General features: G+C 52.1%; 6 non-coding genes and 1 pseudogene across 6 annotated transcripts; 5 read left to right on the top strand and 2 right to left on the bottom strand.

Annotated features, from left to right (window-relative positions):
• The window catches only part of LOC120375817, a 171,331-nt pseudogene that overhangs the window by 43,752 nt on the left and 108,862 nt on the right, over positions 1-18,717 (top strand).
• Positions 3,387-3,468, bottom strand: TRNAS-GCU. The gene has a single exon. It is a non-coding gene; the product is annotated as a tRNA-Ser (tRNA).
• TRNAF-GAA lies at positions 9,285-9,357 on the top strand. Its single transcript has one exon. It is a non-coding gene; the product is annotated as a tRNA-Phe (tRNA).
• Positions 11,007-11,078, top strand: TRNAQ-UUG. The gene has a single exon. It is a non-coding gene; the product is annotated as a tRNA-Gln (tRNA).
• Positions 12,874-13,034, bottom strand: LOC120376297. The gene has a single exon (XR_005587194.1). It is a non-coding gene; the product is annotated as a U1 spliceosomal RNA (small nuclear RNA).
• Positions 15,225-15,306, top strand: TRNAS-AGA. Its single transcript has one exon. It is a non-coding gene; the product is annotated as a tRNA-Ser (tRNA).
• On the top strand, positions 18,623-18,696 carry TRNAT-UGU. Its single transcript has one exon. It is a non-coding gene; the product is annotated as a tRNA-Thr (tRNA).

Raw genomic sequence — 18,717 nt, 5'->3', positions numbered from 1 at the left:
AGCCATTAGACGAATGTGGAGACAAGAAAACATCCCCTAACTGAACTTGCATCTGTGGATGCTGAAGCCACAACACAGAGTGCTAAACGCTATATGACCATGGCTGGTGTCAGAAGAGTCTCTACCAAAGCCTTTTTCCACCAGCAGGGGCCTCTCTGTGCACAGAACTCCTGGTAGTGTGATGGCTGCAGGCAGTGGAGAACTCTATTTTGGCATCTCTTTGTTGATGAACATCTGCAGTGGCTGTTAAAAGGCCTCTGGATAGTGGTCTTTGGGAAGAGCTGGCTGAAGAGCCTTCCTAGTAACCAGGAAATCCTGGCTTGGCCTGACAGTTCTTCCTTGCTGAACCTAATGTCTCTGTTGGCTCCTTTTTTGTATCTCTTTTCATAAAAAGAAAAGACCTGTCAGCAGAATCCTTCTAAGTAGTGGTTCAAGACAGAGAGCCTTCCTTGCGGCTAAGTCTTGGTGCCATGGGGCATGCCTCACTGCAGTGCCTCCTGTTGGCTGTCCTGGCAATTAGCTCTGGTCCCCTGGTGCGCCTTCATCTAGTGGCGTCTGGCTGCCATCTGTTCTATCATTAGGACCCATGTCGCTCTCAGGACTTCAATGTCCTCTTATGGACACAGCCCTCTGGCTGTGCCCCACTCAGGTCTCTCCCCCCTTCCAGGGGGCAGCCGTTCTCTACCCAGACACTTGCCTCAGTGGCCAGCTGCAGTCCAGGGTGTAGCCACCTGTGTCAGCAGCGACTGAGGCAAAAGGGGTGCACCTCCAACCCCTGCCATCTGTTTCTCTGGACCACTTCCCCACAGACCTAGCACCTTTCTCCGCCTTTGTATCAGGGCCTCAGTCTGGCAGTAGTTGGCCAGGAGGTCACTCATGCTCCCTTACCCACCCAGCACTACTCTGATCATGGTGCCCTTCCTTCAGGGCAGCCAATCCTCCTTCCTCAAATTCCAAGGAGTGACTGACTCTTGCTGTGCTGAGCAGCCCTTTATATATGTGCTGCTCCAGCAAGCCTTCTCCTGATTGGCTCTCCCAATAAGCCCTTTCCTGATATGCTGGGTTCTGCACAGCCTCTGCAAGGCTGCCTTAATCTTTCTTCTGCTTGTTTGGGGCAGCCACCCCACCACACTTGGAAAGCAAATGAGAAATCTAGAGCTGAAGGAAAGGTTACCATGACTCAGAACTGAGCCGAGGTTGCTGCGACTGAAACACAGATCACTAACCACTATATGATCACAGTGGCTGGTGGGAGAAGCACATGTTAGAAGCCCTCTGTCAACTCAGCTGTGGCTTGCTGTGCACGGAGAGCCAGACACCTCAAGGTCTGCAAGTCTTGAGGGAAATGGGGAACGTCTGTACTTTGGAATTTGCAGGTGTTATCCTGAACCATCAAATGGAACAGTTGTAAACCCTTTTGCAAGGCAGGCACCATGGCTTAGCTGGCTAAAGCACCTGTCTAGTAAACAGGAGATCCTCCCAGTGGTGCCTTGTTGCATGGCTTTTGTCTCCTCTGCTCACATTTTCCTGTGTCTTTCTAGGAAACAGAAGAGACCTCCCTTGGTATCCAAGTAATTGCTTGCTAAGGAAAAGGCTTCTTTGGAGAGGCATTGGAAAGAATCAAATCACAAGCCTGGAGTTGATGAAAAGGCTGCTGTGACTGGCATTGGCATGGCGGTTGCTTCGACTGCAATTGCTGCAACACGAGAGCCTGTGCCACACGTCCTTGTGATTTGCTGGGGATGTCCACACACAGAGGTCATGTCACCTTCCTTTTGATTGTCAGTGATGAGAAATGGAGCAGCTGGGAGAAAAGTCCCAGAGAGCAGCACTGTGGCTAAGCAGGGCCAGGCACCTACCAGGTAAAGTGGAGGTTAGGGATGCAGCACCCAGTGGTGCCTTAACAAATGTGTCTGCTCTTCCCACCTTTTGGTCAATCTTTTGAGGAAGCAGAGAAGATGCCTTTGCCTTGCAGTGCAGATGCTTCCAAAAGAAACCAGTCATTTTTTCTGAAAGTGTCGGAAGGAGGCACCTAAGAAACATGGAGACAAGGAAAAGGTCATCGTAACTCAACTTGCATCCATGGCTCTTGAGGCCACAACGCAGAGCACTGAGCACTGTACGACCACAGCTGGTGACAGAAGGGGCTTTTCCAAAGGCATTTTCCACTAGCAGGGTCCTCTCTGTGTGCAGAATTCCTCATCGTTTGATGTCTGCAGGCCCTGGAGATCACTCAGGCTTCAGTGTGAACACAAATATCTGCACCACAGTTTTTAGCCCCTCAGCTTTAGCTCCATGAGCCCAAGTCAGATGACCCAGGCCAGCCTTGCTGCCATATTTATCCCAGGAGAGATGGACTCTAAGGGTACGTCTCCATTGCAGTGGAAGCCCAGATGTGGCACACTCTACTCAAAGCAGCGCCTTGGAAGCCCCATATTCACCACTCTCATATAATGATGACACGGTTTGTACAAAGTCTGCCTTGTGAGGTATCATTTCAAAAATCTTGATCTGTTGTACATTAATATCGTGTTGGATTGTGTGTGCTCGCATTGGTTGGGAAGTTATGAAGTTTTTCTTGGTGTGTGTTACTGAGATATGTTATGAGGTGGGGAAATGCCCCCCACCAGCCTTTCAGGTGCGACAAGGGAGGAGCCAGACTCGCTGCTGGCCCATTGAAGGGATTCACACTCCCAAGGACCATCCCAGGAACCGTGTACAATGCAGACTTCTCTGAGATAGCACAGCGACAATGGACACTGCTTGACTCACATCGCAGCAAAGGAGCTTCCTAGCAAGTTGGAAGACACTATGAAAGGGGGCTAGAGACATTATGAATTGGCCTCTCTCCCCCACAACTCAATATCTGTAAACACATCCGGAGGACAAACACTGAACTGAGATAAATCAGAAGAGAATAATAATAATAATAATACATTCATATCAAAGTCCCCAACCAGACTAGTATTGGTGTTTCAGCAGAAAATTTTCAGTTTGGGGAATTTTGTTTTCTTAGTCAGACCTTGCCAAGGGAAGCAGGGAGAAAATGTTTGAGTTGCCTCCGTCAGAACAGCTTGGCCTAGACACTAGCTCTGGTTCACTGTTCTGGCCTTGCTCAGGATGGGGGTATTTTAATTATTTCGGCAGGTCCCAGGGTGTTTGGGGGAGATGATGAGGATGTTACCTTTTGAGATAAAAACTAAGAAATACAGGACTAGAGAATTCTTTTTTTTTAAGAAATCTGGGATTTAGACATTTAATTTAAAGCAAGGGAGTTCTGAGTTCCTGAGAAGGTTTTGTTTGCAAGAAGCAACATTGTTGGGTCTGTTATTGTACCAATGGGGGAGATGGTTGTCTATAAAGGAGGAATGAAGACTAAATGTGTCCGATGAGGATGGGATTCAAACCCATGCGTGCAGAGCACAATGGATTAGCAGTCCATCACCTTAACCACTCGGCCACCTCTTCAGAACTGCTGAAAGATGAACAGGAGGAGAAATCTAAGGCCAGCAGAGATAGGGACAATAAGGAGTTTTGAAACACTAAGTGGACGCAGGGGCTGAATGAGCTCCCCCCTCACATCTAGTGAGGAGCTGGGGGAAAGACTTCAGGAACAGACCGTGTTTGCACAGACACACCTACTCTGCCTAGCTATGCAGCATGATGGGGCCACTTTCCCAAAATGACCAGTTTTGGCTGGTGGCGGGCTACAAATCACTTTAGGATTGAGTGGAATGAAATGTTATTATCCTTCCTGCATGAGTGAAGGGCAGCAGAACATACCTAGTCTGTCCTGATAGGGGGTAGGTGGGTGAGGAATAGCTTTTATTGGACTGCATAGAAGCAATTGAGGACCGACTTTTCACACTGTGCCCTCTTAGCCATGGCCAAGGCCCCCTGGAAGCTGTGGTCGAGAACCAGGGCTGGGAGTGGGGCTGTGGCTTGCTGGGGAGAGGGGTGCAGACACAGGGAAGGGGGTCGCGGCTGGGCCAGGGGCTCAGGCTCAGGCTGAGGGTAGGGTGGGTGAAGAGCTGGGACAGAGTGGGGCTCCCTCCGTGCCCTCCATGGGGGCTGGCTCAACCCTGAGGTGCCCCCATGAACATTCCTCTGAGCCCCCCTAGGAGGCATGTCCCACATTTTGGGAATCACTCCCCTAAACTGACCCCTAGTCACTAAGCAGGGGCTAGTGGTGCCAAAGCCCAGGGACAGGGAGCTTTGCCAGAGTGGAGCCTGCAGGTCACATGCTGGGGGGCTGACCCAGGCTCCATGCTCTGGAACAGCTCTGAACCAAACCCAGGCAGAGCCCTCATCAGTGTGACACCGCCCAGGGGACGCTGTCACTGGGGGAAACCTCCTGGCCTTCAGCACCTCCTGGGACTGACCTTGGACCTTTCAGCACCCCTGTTCCATGCCAGGAGCTTCCTGTAGTGAGTCACCTTAGCAGGACACCGGGGAAAGCCTTACACCCCCTCCCCCCGCAAAGGAGTCCTGCACCCCCAACTTCCACAATCACCAGTGACTCTCAGCCAGCGCTGTAAAACAGAAGGTTTATTAGTGGTCTGGAATCCAGCCTGGGAAAGTTCTGTGTTAGCACAGGAAGCAGGAAGATTCAGCAACGTCCATCTTGGGGGGACCCCGAACTCAGAGCCTGGGCTCTCCCGTCGAGTCCCCAACCCAGCAGATTCCTTGCGCCCAACAGCCCGACTCAGCCAGGCCCTTTCCCCTCTTCTGTCCTTTGTTCTGTTTCCCTGGCAACCTGGTCACCTGGCCTCCAGCTCCTTCTTTGTTCTCCAACTCATCCCAGCCAGCTGGTGTCTTGCAGCAGGTGCGCCCCGGCCAGCAGTTGCTAGGAGACAGAATTTGTGGCCATTGTCTGGGCCCAGGCAGCTCGACAGCAGCCACACCTGCCCTTTGGGGGTCTCCACAGAGTAAACACCCTTGTCCCAGCACCGAGATCATTTGTCCCAAAACTTTTTGAGGGTCAGGCCCCCCCTTACCCTTGTCCGTGCCCCCATGAGCCACACCTGGGAATGGGGCCACAGCTGTGGGGGAAGGGACGCAGACAGGGGTAAGGGGGCTGAGGCAGGGGCCAGAGCTGGGGGTGGGGTCAGAGACCGGCAGCAGAGCCACAGGTGTAGGGCTGGGAGTGGAGCCCTGGGAGCCAGGCCAGCAGCCAGGGCCAGCAGCTGGGGCTACAGCCAGGAGCGGAGCTGGATGGTGCTCCCTCCCCACACACTCTGGGGGCTGGCCTGGGCCCCAGGTCCATTCCCCTGAGTGTTACTTCATTCCACCTGGCGGGATGCACCCTGCGTTTTGGACCTCTGACCTAGATAATCATGCAACAAATAGGGGAAACTGAGGTACACACAATATGCAAAACGTTCTGAAAATTCCCACTTCATCACAGGGGTGTCAGTGGGGTCTGAGCTGGGCAGCAGCACAGGGAGAGTGGGGAGGTTTCTCTTTGGAAAAATTAAACTGCAAAACATCCCCCTGTGTTCCCGCAAAAGTGTCTCATTCATCCCTTAACCCCTCCCCATGAAAATCTCCACCCCTGCCCTGGCCCACAGAGACCCCCTCACTCCAATGCAGATTTTTAACTTTTCTTATTTTTCCTTGGCCTTGTGCAAACATTGTTCCCATCAAAATCATCAAAGGCTTTTACAATGAGAATGAGAAAACAAACTAAATCACACCCAAAGAAACCGCTATCGACCTCCCCGCCACACACAGTTTGGGTCTGAATTTTTCTACTGAAATGTTGAGGCAATAAGACTCTCACTGCTATTGTCCAGAAACAAACCTAAACCTCCCATGCAGTACCTGGGGCATCTGTGTCTGACCCATCAAGGCTTCAGCTCCTTTGGTGAGATTTCCAGCTGCCCAATCCTGCTGCTATTCCAGGGGAGCAAATCCTGGCTCCTGTCAGCATTTATCTCAGCCCCGTTCTGTGCATCACAGGTTTCTCCGGGAAAGGGCAGTGAATGGTTCTAGGGTCCAGTGATCCTCCTCCAAATCACGCTAGAACCTGAGACTCCTTCCCCTTCCCCAGGCTGTGGGCGGGGAGGCATTTCAAAGAGCTCTCGGCGCTATAGCACGTGGCTAAGGAGAGAGAAAAAGGCTCATACCCCCTCTGCTCTGGGTGCTGGGTTTAGTCCTGCAGCCTCTGCCCCCCACCTAGTGCCCTATGGCTCATCCCTGACCCTTGCTGCTGCTCCTTGCTATAGACTGTGAGAGGAGCGGAGGCAGCGCAGGAGCCTTCTGGGGATGCAGATCCGAGGCTTTGGGGAGACACATTGTCTGAGACATCAGAGTGCTGCAAACCCTGCAGCCACCCCCTCAATCCGGGGCCTGTTCCAGCCCTGAGTCCGGGCTGCCGCGATCCCTCCCCGAGAGCAGGTGCCCACAGATAACAGCCTGGAAATAGGCATGTGAGACTAACTCCTGCTCTCCCTGACAGGGCCTCCCCTAGACCAAGTGGTGTCCCAGGCAAGAAGTGTCTTCAGTGCCCCCCAGCCCCACCCCAGCTCCATATGTTAAACCATTGAATACCTTATTTTTGTTGCATTTGTAGCTCATCGCATGATTTTGATGCACAATTTGATGCATGATTTTCTCTGTCATATAAAATACATTTTCATGCTAGGATGTGTAAACCTTTATTTATTCATGCCATGTATAAGCAAATAAAAAAAATAATTTCCTTTAAGCATATAGAAACTTTTAATTTTAACAGTAACTGAAATGTACTAACATCTAGCAATGGAACTGTCACCAGCACAGGGTGGGCCGGTATTAAATAGTGTTACAGTCGGAGACAGTGTTAGGATGTTAACCCCAGGCCTTTTGTTCAAAGGTCACTTCTCTCACCTTTCCCCCATGAACTGAAGCGCAGCATTCACGAGATCCGAAGACTAGTTGATGACATTTCCGAGTGCTAAAATAGCAAGCGATGGCCGTCTTGCATTGGCCATTGTTAACTTGAACGATGGTTTATCGAGAATAAGCTTCAAGGTGAGAAACAGCAGCCCAAAAAGGCCCCCTGCTGGTGCTGAAGTAGCTTGGTTGGAAGAGCATTAGACTGAAGATCTAAAGGTCCCTGGTTCAATCTCAGGCTTTAGCAGACTCTTTCTGAAGCAGTGGGCTGTTTCCTGGAAACACAGCAGTTCCTTTAGCCAATGCAAGGCCCTCACTTTGGGCTTCTCTGCAGGAAAAGGCCCACCTGAGCTTTCTTTCTTCTCTTGCTCTTTCTCAGCAAGGGGAAGGAAAAGCAGCTCTCCTCAGGCTGGAGTCACAAGGGTGATGTAAGGATGACTTCCTGAGTCCCAGCTCCAGTCCTCTGCTCTTCCAGCTGACCCACTGAAGAGCTGTTGCCATGTTCTCCAGGTTCACCCCTCGGTATGTGCCAGGGTGAGCACCACCAAAGTGCAGGGAATTTGAGGGGTGGGGCAGGGCAGCGCACGGTGATGGAGTTTCTGTAGTGTAGCGGTTCTCATGGTAACCTGACATGCAAAAGGGCCTCAGCCCAAAACCAGGCAGAAACATACTGGCTTCCTTTTCCCAGCTCCCCATGCTGTCCAGCAAGGTGCTCCTCCTTCTGCCACTGGCCTGTCCCTGGGATAACCCCAACCCCCGCATGATGGAGGGTGGTGACATCAGTGGACAAAGTACCTTGGCGTCAGCCTGGGGAAGCTAGAGGAGTTAGGCCAGTCGCCTTTTGAATGCTTGTGGCTTGGCCTCCTCTGCCCTGGGAGGTTGGCCTGCGGAGACTGGCTCCTTTGCGTGACTTGCCAAAGGAGGAAGTGAGGCAGGGATGGGGCAAAAGAGGAAAGTCGAGCTGAGGAAGGCAGGGCAGAAGCTAAGCGCCTCAGTGCGGCTAAGTGGGGTTAGTAGAGCACCACCATTTGTTCTGCAAAGCCTGGGGAGGTGTGGTTGGCTGCTGGGAGGTAGAATCCTGTGCCTGCCTCTTGGCTTCCCAGGGGTGGCTACTTGCAGCCCAGGAGAAGAAGTGGGGTTCTGGGTGGAAGGAAAAGAAGCAATGGTGAGTCCTAGTGGGCAGCTTTCCGGCAAGATGGTTTTCCGGTTTAGGCTTGGGAGGAGCCTGCGAGCTGTGGGTGGAGTTGTTCCAGTGAGAACCGCTGCTCTCGTCTCGCAGACCTGGGGGCGCCAGTGACAGCTTGAGGGGGCAGGTGCTGGCTTGAGTGACTGGGATATAGGGAACCCAGCCTGCCCCTCTGGGCCAAGTCCACTGCTTGTCTCCTGTGTTGTGACATCCAGATTTAAATCTTCCCAGCATGTGCTGTGGCTTGTGTATTAAGCCTTCCTGGTGGGCCTGGCTGTTGCCAAAGTAGCTCATGTGGGAGTATATTACATTGAAGATCTGAAGGTTTCTGGTTTGATAACAGGCTTTAGCACCCTCCTCACCCTGAGCATGTCATGCTGGGCTTTCTTCTGGGTGTGCAACTGTGCCTTCAACTCACCAGTTTTCCTAATTTCAGAGGCAAGACTTGCAGAGGGCGTGTGTGGGGCCATGTGCCCCACCTGGGTTAGCTATCGCCTACTACATCATGTGGTGCTGCCAGCGCAGCAAGGAGGTGCCTGGGGCAGCCAACGGAAAGGGGAGGCACGTCCGGTTCTTCAGCGGCAATTTGGCCTCAGTCCCTCTCAAAGGGAAGAACTTGCTGCCAAAAATGGTAGAGCTGCCATTGATTGTGGATTTTTTTTGATTTTTTAATTATTTTTTTTTGCCGCTTGGGGCAGGAAAAACACTGGATCTGGCCCTGCTTCATGGAAGACAAGTTGATAAATCCCAAATGAGTGGTGTTATATCAGTTCTCAGCCTGAGTCCTTGGGTCTTAATACTGAGGTTATGTCAGGTTCCTCCGGTGAGGGTGTGGAGCAGCTGTTTGTTTTCCTGTTCACAATCCTCTGCGGTGTGAAAATCGGGGAGGGGAGGCAGAAGCCCCACTTCCCTCCCGAAATGACGCCCCGTGGGGCAAGCCAGGACAACAGGGTGGGGCAGCAAGTGGTGGCCAGACTCTCACTGCCAGGGTCTAGTCTAGCTCAGGGTCCAGCTCAACCTCCTCCCCGCGCCACTGGCCCCCAGTCCCCTTCCACCGCAAGGTCAACCCGGGCACTAGGGCAGGAACAGGGTGAGGCAGCAAGTCAGGCTGAGCAAGGCAGGCAAAAGCGAGTCTTGTCTTCATGGGCCGCTCACAATGACGTCCTTTTTGTGTGCAACTACCAGACAGAGAAGCAACAGGCCAAAATACTGCTACACAGCTGCTAAAGTAGCTCAGTTGGGAGAGCGTTAGACTGAAGATCTAAAGGTCCCTGGTTCAATCCCAGGCTTTGGCAGGCCCTTTCATCCCTCTTTGCACAGTGATGGCTTGTTTTCTGGGATCACAGCAATTCCTGCACCCAAGGTGAGTCCCTGAATTTGGGCTCTGCAGTAGGAAAAGATACTAGGATTCTGCCCCTAGTTGGCTGGCCTGACCCTTAACAATGAGGGATGGGAGCTGTCTCTCCTACATGAGTTATTGGTGGACCCAATATGGCAGGAAGAGAGTGAGGCAGGGTGGCCCTCAGGAATGGTGCCAGAGGGGTTGCTGGGCAGTGACAGGCAGGTATAGGGGATGAAAACTCCTCTGTGCAGCTGAGCAAGGGCAGTACCCTGGAAGGGGCATCTGTGAAAATGGGAAGGTGGAAGGGATTTGGGGGCCCAGGAGGAGGCACTTGATGTTCAGTGACTTGGACATGGTGGGTGTTCATAAAATGCACATTAACAACTCTAGGGTAGCTTGATGGTGATTGGTGGAAGGGCCCATCTCTCTGGTCCTCCAGGCCAGTGAAGAATGATGGGGTTGGAGTCTTGTTCTTCACATTCATGGTGCGAGTACAGAAGGGGCTGGAGCTCTGACCAGGGAGAGCATTACTGGTGGGCTTTGTGCTCTGCAGCACTGGTTATGGCTCTATTAGTGTGTTTGGTCCCCAATTAAGGCCTAAAAGGAAAGTTCTATGAAGGAACTGGCTCCCTTCCTCTGGACCGCACGGTGTTTGGTGTCAGGGGGGATTTCAATTGTTGCACCGGCCTGAGGACTGCTGGTCCTGTTTTCCTGATGGTCAGAGGAAACTATTCTATGATGAGCACTACCTGGCGCAGGTCTGTAGCGAGGTTGGCTTAGAGGACGTGTTTCTGCACAGTGGAACCAGTGGAGGGCGGGTGGTAGCCTCCTATTCCTTTGACCCGCGCTCACACCAGCCGCAGAGGGGATACACCTTTCTGCGGGGACAGGCCAGGAGTCTCACTGACCGGATTTCCGTGAAGGAGAGCACGTCAACAGCCCAGTGCAGGGTGGTGCCAATGGACTGTTCGGATCACGCAGCTCTCACCGTGTGCTCAATGTGGGCAATTCCCTGACCCAGGGCAGAGGATATTGGAAGCTGAACATCCAGAGCTTGCAAGATAAAGGAGCAGGGGGGCGAGGCCTGACGGTGTTGGCAGAACGGGAAAGCATCAGAGGGTTCTGTGGTTACCAGGGGGATTGGTGGGAGTCGGTGAGGGAGGAGTTGGTGGCTTTGTTCCGGCAGTCGGGCAAACACTACAACATTTAAGAAACCAGTGGTTCCAAGTCCTGCAGCGTCGCCTGTGGGATTTCCACAAGAGCATCCAGGCAGGGGAGCCAGTCAGCGTGTGACTGTACGACCGGACCAGCGACAGCTGCCGAGATCAGGAGATGAGGCTGCAGCTGGCCAATATGAGCGGGAGCACCGAGTGAAGGGAGGAGCAGCTTCCCCTGACATTTTTGCAGCCTGCAGGGAACGGAGACAAAGCAGGGGGATGTGGGGTCTCAGGGCAGGACCCATGGATCCGGTTGTGCAGGACTATAGTCGCTGGAGGAGGAGAGAGAGTCCTGCGAGAGGAAGCCGCTGGTGGGAAGCAATAAGTGCAGAGTGCAAACCAGCCAGCTGAGAGTCACAGGGGTCTAGAAAATGAAACAGCAGCAGGTCCCATGGTGTAATGGGCAGCACTTAGGACTTTGAATCCTGGAATCTGAGTTCAAATCTCAGTGGGACCCTGTAGAGATATGTTGCTTTGCTGCAAAGCCCTGGAACTCAATGTGTTTGGCTACCTTCTCTCAGGGTGAATTAGAGTGAGTTTTTTTCCCCTCACACTGGGTGACTGATGCCCACTGGAGACATGTCTCTGGTCTGGCTGGTTCAATGGGCTGGTGGCTATAGGTTGGGGTCCTAGAACTTAACAGTCTGGCTAGAGATTCCTGTGGATTGACCATATGGTTGCTTCTCGCTGCTTCACCTGATGCCCACAACTTCGGTCCCTGCAGCTGCCACACTCTTCCTCTTGCCCACATGGCATTTAAAGGAAGGAGGGCCAGGGCCAGGCTTCACAGTCAGGGCTAGGCAGGAAGGAGGCAGAGTCCCAGGCTGGAGCCCAGCACCTCTCCTCCTCTGGGCACCTAGAGCAGAGGCGGCTGGTGCTGACAGCTCCAAGGGAAGGCTTAAAAGCCACAGAGCAACCAAGGGCAGGGCAAGAGGAGGGGAGAACTATGCCTATGCATGGCCAGCAGACAGCCACAGAGACACCTGGCCAGCCTGCTCCTTGGCATGCCGAACCCCCACTGAAGGCCACCCACAGACCAGCATTCGTTCTGTGGTCAGCATCACAAGGTGGTTGGAAAGCAGGTGAGGCCTCTGACCGTTCCCACTCAAGGGGCTCCTTTTGGCGGTGGGGCAGGAGACATTTCCCCCAAGAGGCTTTTTCCCAGCTGCTGAGAAGCACAGAAGTACCCGGTGTTTGCTCTTGCCGTGAAAGGGGTTAATACGTTTAGGCGGCCTGGCTAGCTCAGCTGGCAGCACCTCTGGCTCTTACTCTGAAGGTTGAAGTTACAATTCCCTGTTTGGGTGCTTGGGGCTCCTCTTCAACAATACAACACACAATCTGCTTAAGCCCCCACCCAGTAACCTGGGGAAACTAACCCTGGCCACTGGGTGCCTCTAAGAGGCGATACTTTCCCCACTCACACGCACTGAGTGTAGAAAAGAAACTTTAAGAAAAAGGAGGAAAATGAGCTTGTATTAACTTGGGAAAACACCACAATCAGGATTCATAACACAACACTATGAGCAAAACACCCGCCCACAGTGCGCTGGGCAGTGGCCTTTTGCCTCGGGCTCCTAAATCCAGACACCGGAAGCTCTTTGGATGTGCCCCTCCCTTCACTGCACCTCACCCACAGCTGCTGCCCTGGGTCAGTGAAAACCCAGAGTTCACCTCTCACCTCCTGGAGGGAAAGCCCCTTTCTCCCTCCGCTGTCTGGCCACATTGCCGGTCACTTGCCATTCCCCCCGTCACCACTCTGCTGGCCACCCTCTCTCCTCTGGGACATCTTGTGGTCCCACTAGGAGCGGAACTGCCTGTTGGACGAGGGGACCAGGTGGGACAGGCGTTTTGGACAGGCCATCCTCCCATCAAAGGAGGAAGAGCCTGAGAAGGAGGGCCGGGCAAGAAGCTACAAGCAGGCAAAGAAGCAGAGCAGGCAGGCAGCTCCCCTTAGAGCCAAAGAAGGCACCGGTCCAAGCCCCCCCCCCCAAAAAAGCAGACTAGAGAGCAGACCAGCTGCAAAAGACCAGGGAAAGCCAAGAACACAAAGAGCCTTATAAGGCCCCAGTAAAGTTTCAGAGCTGAGCTTTGCTTACGAGGAATAACAATGAAGGTGCCCAAAAGTACAGGGCCTGTGGAAAAAGAGCACTCCCAAAGGTACAGAAAAATAACCTGCTTTCCTTAGAGTCTGCTTTGCAGTGCACTAAGCCTAAGCAGCCCACTTTTGGTTGTCTGTTGTTCCAACCAATTGCCAGGGAGAAGCGACGCAGTCCCCACTACCACAAATTATGCAGTTGAGTTTCCCGCATTTGGGGAAATCGCAGGGTCAACACACCCGCAGTACAATGGATAAAAGCCTCACCCTAGAAAAACCATCTTCGTGATCATAGTATCTCCCCTGCCAGGTAAGTATGAGTTCCTGCTGCCCGGCCGCCGCCCGCCCTCGCTCGCCCCACACTTATAACAAACGGGGTGGACCGACCGCCGGCCTCGCCCACACCGGCCCCCACTGCCGACAGCTGCCCCGACGCATCCCCCGGAGCCCCTCCCTTCTCCACGCCGAGCTCCCGGTGCCAAAGTCGGGCCCTGCCTGGCAGCCTGCGTCCGCTCCCACAATGCTCTGCTCGCACACAGATCTGCATACCTGCTCACGCGGCTCCGCCCCTCCGCTCGGGCCCCGCCCCCTGCCCGCCCGGGCCGCCGCTCTTGCCTGCCCTGTAGTGGTAGCCGGGTCCCGTCCCGGGAAGCCAGGCCATCAGAGAGACGACGTGGCCCACCTGCTGCTGGGGAAAGAGCGCAGCTTGCATTCGCTTCTCTCGCTCTCTCTCTCTCTCTCCCCACCGGAAGTTGGTCCAATACAAGAATGACCTCCCCTGCCTTGTCTCACGTCAGTTTCTCCTCAGGGCAGAAGGTCGGGCGTTGTCAGCCACTCTCCAGAAACTGGATGGCCACTCGATCCCTTTTGTTACCTGCCAAGTGAGGCTGAGTGCACTGGCAGGCAGCACCGTTTGAAGAAGTGGAAGATTGGACAAATGACCAGGGAGGAGTATAAAAATATTGCTCAGGCACGCAGGCGTGAAATCAGGAAGGGCAACTCACGCTTGGAGTTGCAGCTAGCAAGAGATGTGAGGAGTAACAACAAGAAGGGTTTCTTCAGGGATGTTAGCAACAAGAAGAAAGTCAAGGAAAGTGTGGGCCCCTTACTGAATGAGGGAGGCGACCTAGTGACAGAGGATGTGGAAAAAGCTAATGTACTCAATGCTTCCCCCCCCTCCCCCTTTCCCGTCTTCATGAACAAAATCAGCTCCCAGACTGCTGCACTGGGCAGCACAGCATGGAGAGGAGGTGACCAGCCCTCTGTGGAGAAACAAGTGCTTCGGGACTATTTAGAAAGCTGGATGAGCACAAATCCATGGGGCCGGATGCGCTGCATCCGAGGGTGCTAAAGGAGTTGGCAGTGCTGCAGGCTCCTTTGGTCAGTTCCCATGCAACTGTGTTGGGGGAAGGGCAGTGACAGCCTGAATTGTTCCTTATCCCGGCAGAGCCAGAGGACTGAAAGCAGCAACATCAAACCCCTGTGTAGCTCGCAGGAATGGACATAAACGCTCCCTGGTATCTGAGGAGATGTTCAGCTTTGCCCTTGGTCAACTACAAGGCTAAAGGGAAAGGAGGTGGCGCCAGATATAAAGAGTGAAACATGACACATCATAGTTATGCCCACGGTGGCTGCAAAATCTTTTGATGTACTTCTTCTTATCAGCAGTGTATTGTTTTCTCCGGAGCCTAGGCCTTGACCAAGAAATTTGTACTTTGCTAAAATAATCGACTGCCCCTGGTGAAGACAATGGACTTGACACCCACTGGGGTGTCCCTACACAGGTACAAGTACTAACAACAGTGGCTGCCTTTTAGCCATAGATTTTAATCAGGGCAATAAATTGAAACAAACCCCTGTTAAATCATTTCTCAGCCCAAGTCCTTCACCCACATTCCCTAGAGCATTGGGCCACCATGTGGACTTTTCATTTCTGACCTCAGTTTCACACAGAGACAAAATTTCCTTTGCACAGATCCATGAACAGCAAAACCTCCCTGTGTCTCTGGTCTGAGCCAGGGCATTCGATGCCAGTGAACCTTTTTCTCCTGCAATGGCGACGGTCAGACAGAGGGTCATGGCACCTGCATCCCTGCCAGGAGATATTGGCTCCGCTCTTTCTTTCTGCTGCTGTTGTTAGTCCATGAAACATCAAGGGTGGAATGCAAGGCTGAGTTCACGCACCAGCCCTCTGAAAAATTTCAGTGCCCCAGAGAAATCCTGCCCCCTGCTATTGGAACGATGTGCTGGAGATTTGACTAGGAAAGGGACTGTCTGAATTGTCAGAGTGGGGAATGAACAACAATCTACAGCAATGTCGTTCACACAAACACACTCTCATGCTGCTCCAGCCGGAAGGGAAATGGGCAGGAATTCTCGCTGTTCAGCCAAGGACACACTTACACTGATGCGCAGCCATGAGTGTGCTGGGAAGCTGGTCTGAGCAAACAATTTAGTGACAATTCAGTGAGAACAAAATCATCATGCAGTGAAATGGACACATGTCAAGTAGTTGTGGCCGAGTGGTTAAGGCGATGGGCTAGAAATCCATTGGGGTCTCCCTGCGCAGGTTCGAATCCTGCTAACTACGCAAGCGCTGAGCTGTTGTTGTCGTTGTTGTTATTGTAGTCTTAGTGCCTGAGCATCCATAGTGCAAACTGGAGATAAATCTAGTTTCACTCTGTCTACACTTAAAACGCGGCTGTGGCACCTGCTATAGCACTTTGGAGTAGACAGTGACTGGAGGGATTTTCCCATCCCTGTAATAGCTGCATGGACAGAACAATTCTTCCTTTTTTTTAGCACTATCTAACCCGGGCTTAGGTCACCTTAACTATATGGGTTTGTGGGGGGAGTCACACCCTGGGAGACGTCGCTTTGCCAGTTCAGTGCCCAGCGTACACCAGCCCTTAGATCCCTCTTGGTATTTCAATGCAGGCACTGACCTGTGAGAGGAAAACATCAGCTCACAAACACAGAGACTGAATTTCCCACATTTAATCTCGCTGCACTTTCCAGAAAGTCACAAAATTCAATTCATTCTTGCTAGGACAGAGAAAAAATAAGTGATACTAAGTTTTTGGCTTGGTTAAATAAAATTAAGTGTTTAATTAATATAGTAAAAATCTGTACTGATTCCTCTAACTAACACCATAGCGTGAAATAGGAACAGAGACAAATCTTGTCAGTGACGACTAATTTCACAAATGATCTTCCCATTATTAATTTCCACATTGCCCCTATTGGAGGTCTGGGCATCTCCAGTGTCATTGCTCTGCGTTCACCTTCCCTAAATTGTTCTCGGACATTCGACTTCCTCTGCGGCATGGGGCTCGGGTCACTTGGTGGAGGATTCCCTGCACCTTGAGGTCTTTAAGCCACAATTTGAGGACTTCAATAACTCAGACATAGGTTAGGGGTTTGTTACAGGAGTGGGTGAGTGAGATTCTGTGGCCTGTATTGTGCAGGAGGTCAGACTAGATGATCATAATGGTCCCTTCTGACCTTAAGTCTATGAATCTAGTCCCAAATTTGGAAAACTGTGCAGTTCAGAATGTGAATAGTGACCCCGTCTCCTTCCTGCACCTGCTCTACATTGCTCCACAGCAGCTTCTCTACCTGCAGAGTCACCCCAGCACGGCAGTGCAGCCGCCCAGGGTTCAGCAGGGGCCCCTGGCAAGGACAGTGGGTGCAGCTAACAGCCCAGTGTGCCTGGCCCTGAGGCAGCTGTAAAAAAGCAACACTCCCCCCAGAAGTACAGAGACTGAATTCCCCAACTATAACATCATGACCCCCTATAGAAAGCCACACGTCAGTTGTATTTTCACAGGGAGATGCAAAAATCAAGTGACCAATTTTTAAGTTGAGTAAATAAAGTTGAGGAGATAGTTATTAACCTCACAAAAATATACTAAAGATCCCTCAACATAACACCTGAAGGTGAAATATGAACAGAGACAAACCTTGTCAGCAAAGGCTCATTTCCCAAATGATCCTCAAAATGTTACTAATTCCCACCCCTCCTCCACAGGAGCTCTGTGCAGTGTCACTGTTCTGCAGGCAGCTTCCCATTCAATGCTGTTGTGGGACATTCCCAGGCCTGGAAATGTACCAACGACAGAATTTGAAGAACAAACCTGGCTCCCCGCACCAGGTGGGATTTGAGTGTTTTGTCCTCATCACTTAGTCTTTGTCAATAGTACAGACGCCAGGGGCAGGACTCCAGGCTCTGCTTGAGGGATCCTGGCACAGGGGCTGGTGTGGGAGAAAGGATTGTAGATTCTCACCTGTGCTCTGGAGAGGAGGTAATAAGTGAAAGGGGCATTTTTGACTCCTCCTCAGTGTCCCAGGGCTGGAATTCTACATCCCAAAGGGCCAAATGAGGGGGTGATGCCATTTGGCTAATGAAAACTAGTGCTTTAGGTGAGGCTTGAACTCACAACCTCAGCATAGCTCCTCTCAGCACTGCCCTAAGTAAGTACTGGGCACTAACCAATTGTGCCACTGGAGCACCTGTTAGCTAGCATTTTCTGAGACCCCCTACGTTGATAAAGGCGAGGAGTGACCCCAAAACATTCTCAGTGGGGTTGAGAGCAGGTAGCGACAAGTGTTGGTACTTGGTGGGGTGGATTCTTCTTAAGGCTTCCAGGCACCATTTGACCCTTTTGTTCTTCCCTGTGTAATAACAGAGCTGGTTAAGACTCAATGGAGAGTCTTGCTGCAGCCCAACAGATCTGAAATCACTGATTACCAGCTCTAAGCATTAGTCCTGCTTTGGGACAGTGTCTCTCATGCAACAAACTGCCCAGTCTGTGCGAGCAGTGAGGCTCCCTCACTAACAGCTGAAATCAGGGAGAGCTGTGTGAAGTGCAGGGACACGGGGTGCCTGGACAGGGGGGAACGACACCCCAGGACTTTTAAAAATGGGAGGGCTCTGCCTTGCCACTTTGTAATGACCACAAGGGCAAGTGAGGGTGGGGAGGGGACAGAGAGCAGTGAGCAGGAGGAAGGGGCAGCATAGGAGTCCATCCAGCTCTGAATCTTGTTTTCTGACAGTAGCTAGTGTCAGGTGCCCCAAAAGCCACTCCCCAAGGTACCACTGGGAGTTGAACACAGGATCTCCTGTTTATGAAACAGGTGCTGTAACCACCTAAGCCATGGTGCCTGCTGTTACTTAAAGTGTCATGTCTGCCCACACCTGACTCTCTGCCAATCCCCACTGGGCCCTAACAAGTGCTGCTCGTGTTTGGATTCTGTAAAGCAGAGGAGCAGGTGAAGTTTTGCTCCCAAGGTGTGTGTGTGATTCTTTGGACAGGTCTACACTACAAAATTAGGTTGGTGTAATTACATTACTTAGGCTGGCAATGCAGTTCTATCAACCTAATCCCGGTGTAGATAGCAGCTCAGCTGTCAGAACTTTCTGGAGCTATGAAAGGGGAGGGGCCCAGCCTCTGTAGCAGGAATGCAGGGCAAGCGAGTTCACGGCAGGCATTGTGGGATACTGGTGGAGGCCAGTTATGGTGATATAATGAACAGCAGCATTTACACTGACAATTTGTCACTTTAAGTTTGCTGCACAAAGCTCTAGGCCTCTCGTCGAGGTGGTTTTATTTTGTCACCAAAACAGGGCAGTTTTGTCGCCAGACGTGGTATTGCAGTGTGTGCACCAGCCAAAAGCTGCCGACCGAGGGAGCGTTGTGTGTTTTTCACACACCTGAGCAATATAATGATACTGAAATAACTTTGTAGTGCAGACCTGGCCAAAGATTCACACACACACAGCTTGCAAGGAAAACCTCACCTGCTCCTCTGCTTTGCAGAATCCAAAGACAAGCAAAGCTTTGCAGGCCCCAGTGGGGATGGCAGGGAGTCAGGTGTGGGCAGACAGTGTGCTTTAGCTACAGGCAGGCACCATGGCTTAGCTGGCTAAAGCACCTGTCTTGTAAACAGGAGATCCTGGGTTCAACTCCCAGTGGTGCTTTGTTGATTACCTTTTGGGGCA

The sequence above is a fragment of the Mauremys reevesii genome, linkage group 12 (genome assembly GCF_016161935.1).
Source record: "Mauremys reevesii isolate NIE-2019 linkage group 12, ASM1616193v1, whole genome shotgun sequence".
Taxonomy (NCBI): Eukaryota; Metazoa; Chordata; order Testudines; family Geoemydidae; genus Mauremys; species Mauremys reevesii.
This window is presented reverse-complemented; position numbering and strand designations above follow the sequence as displayed.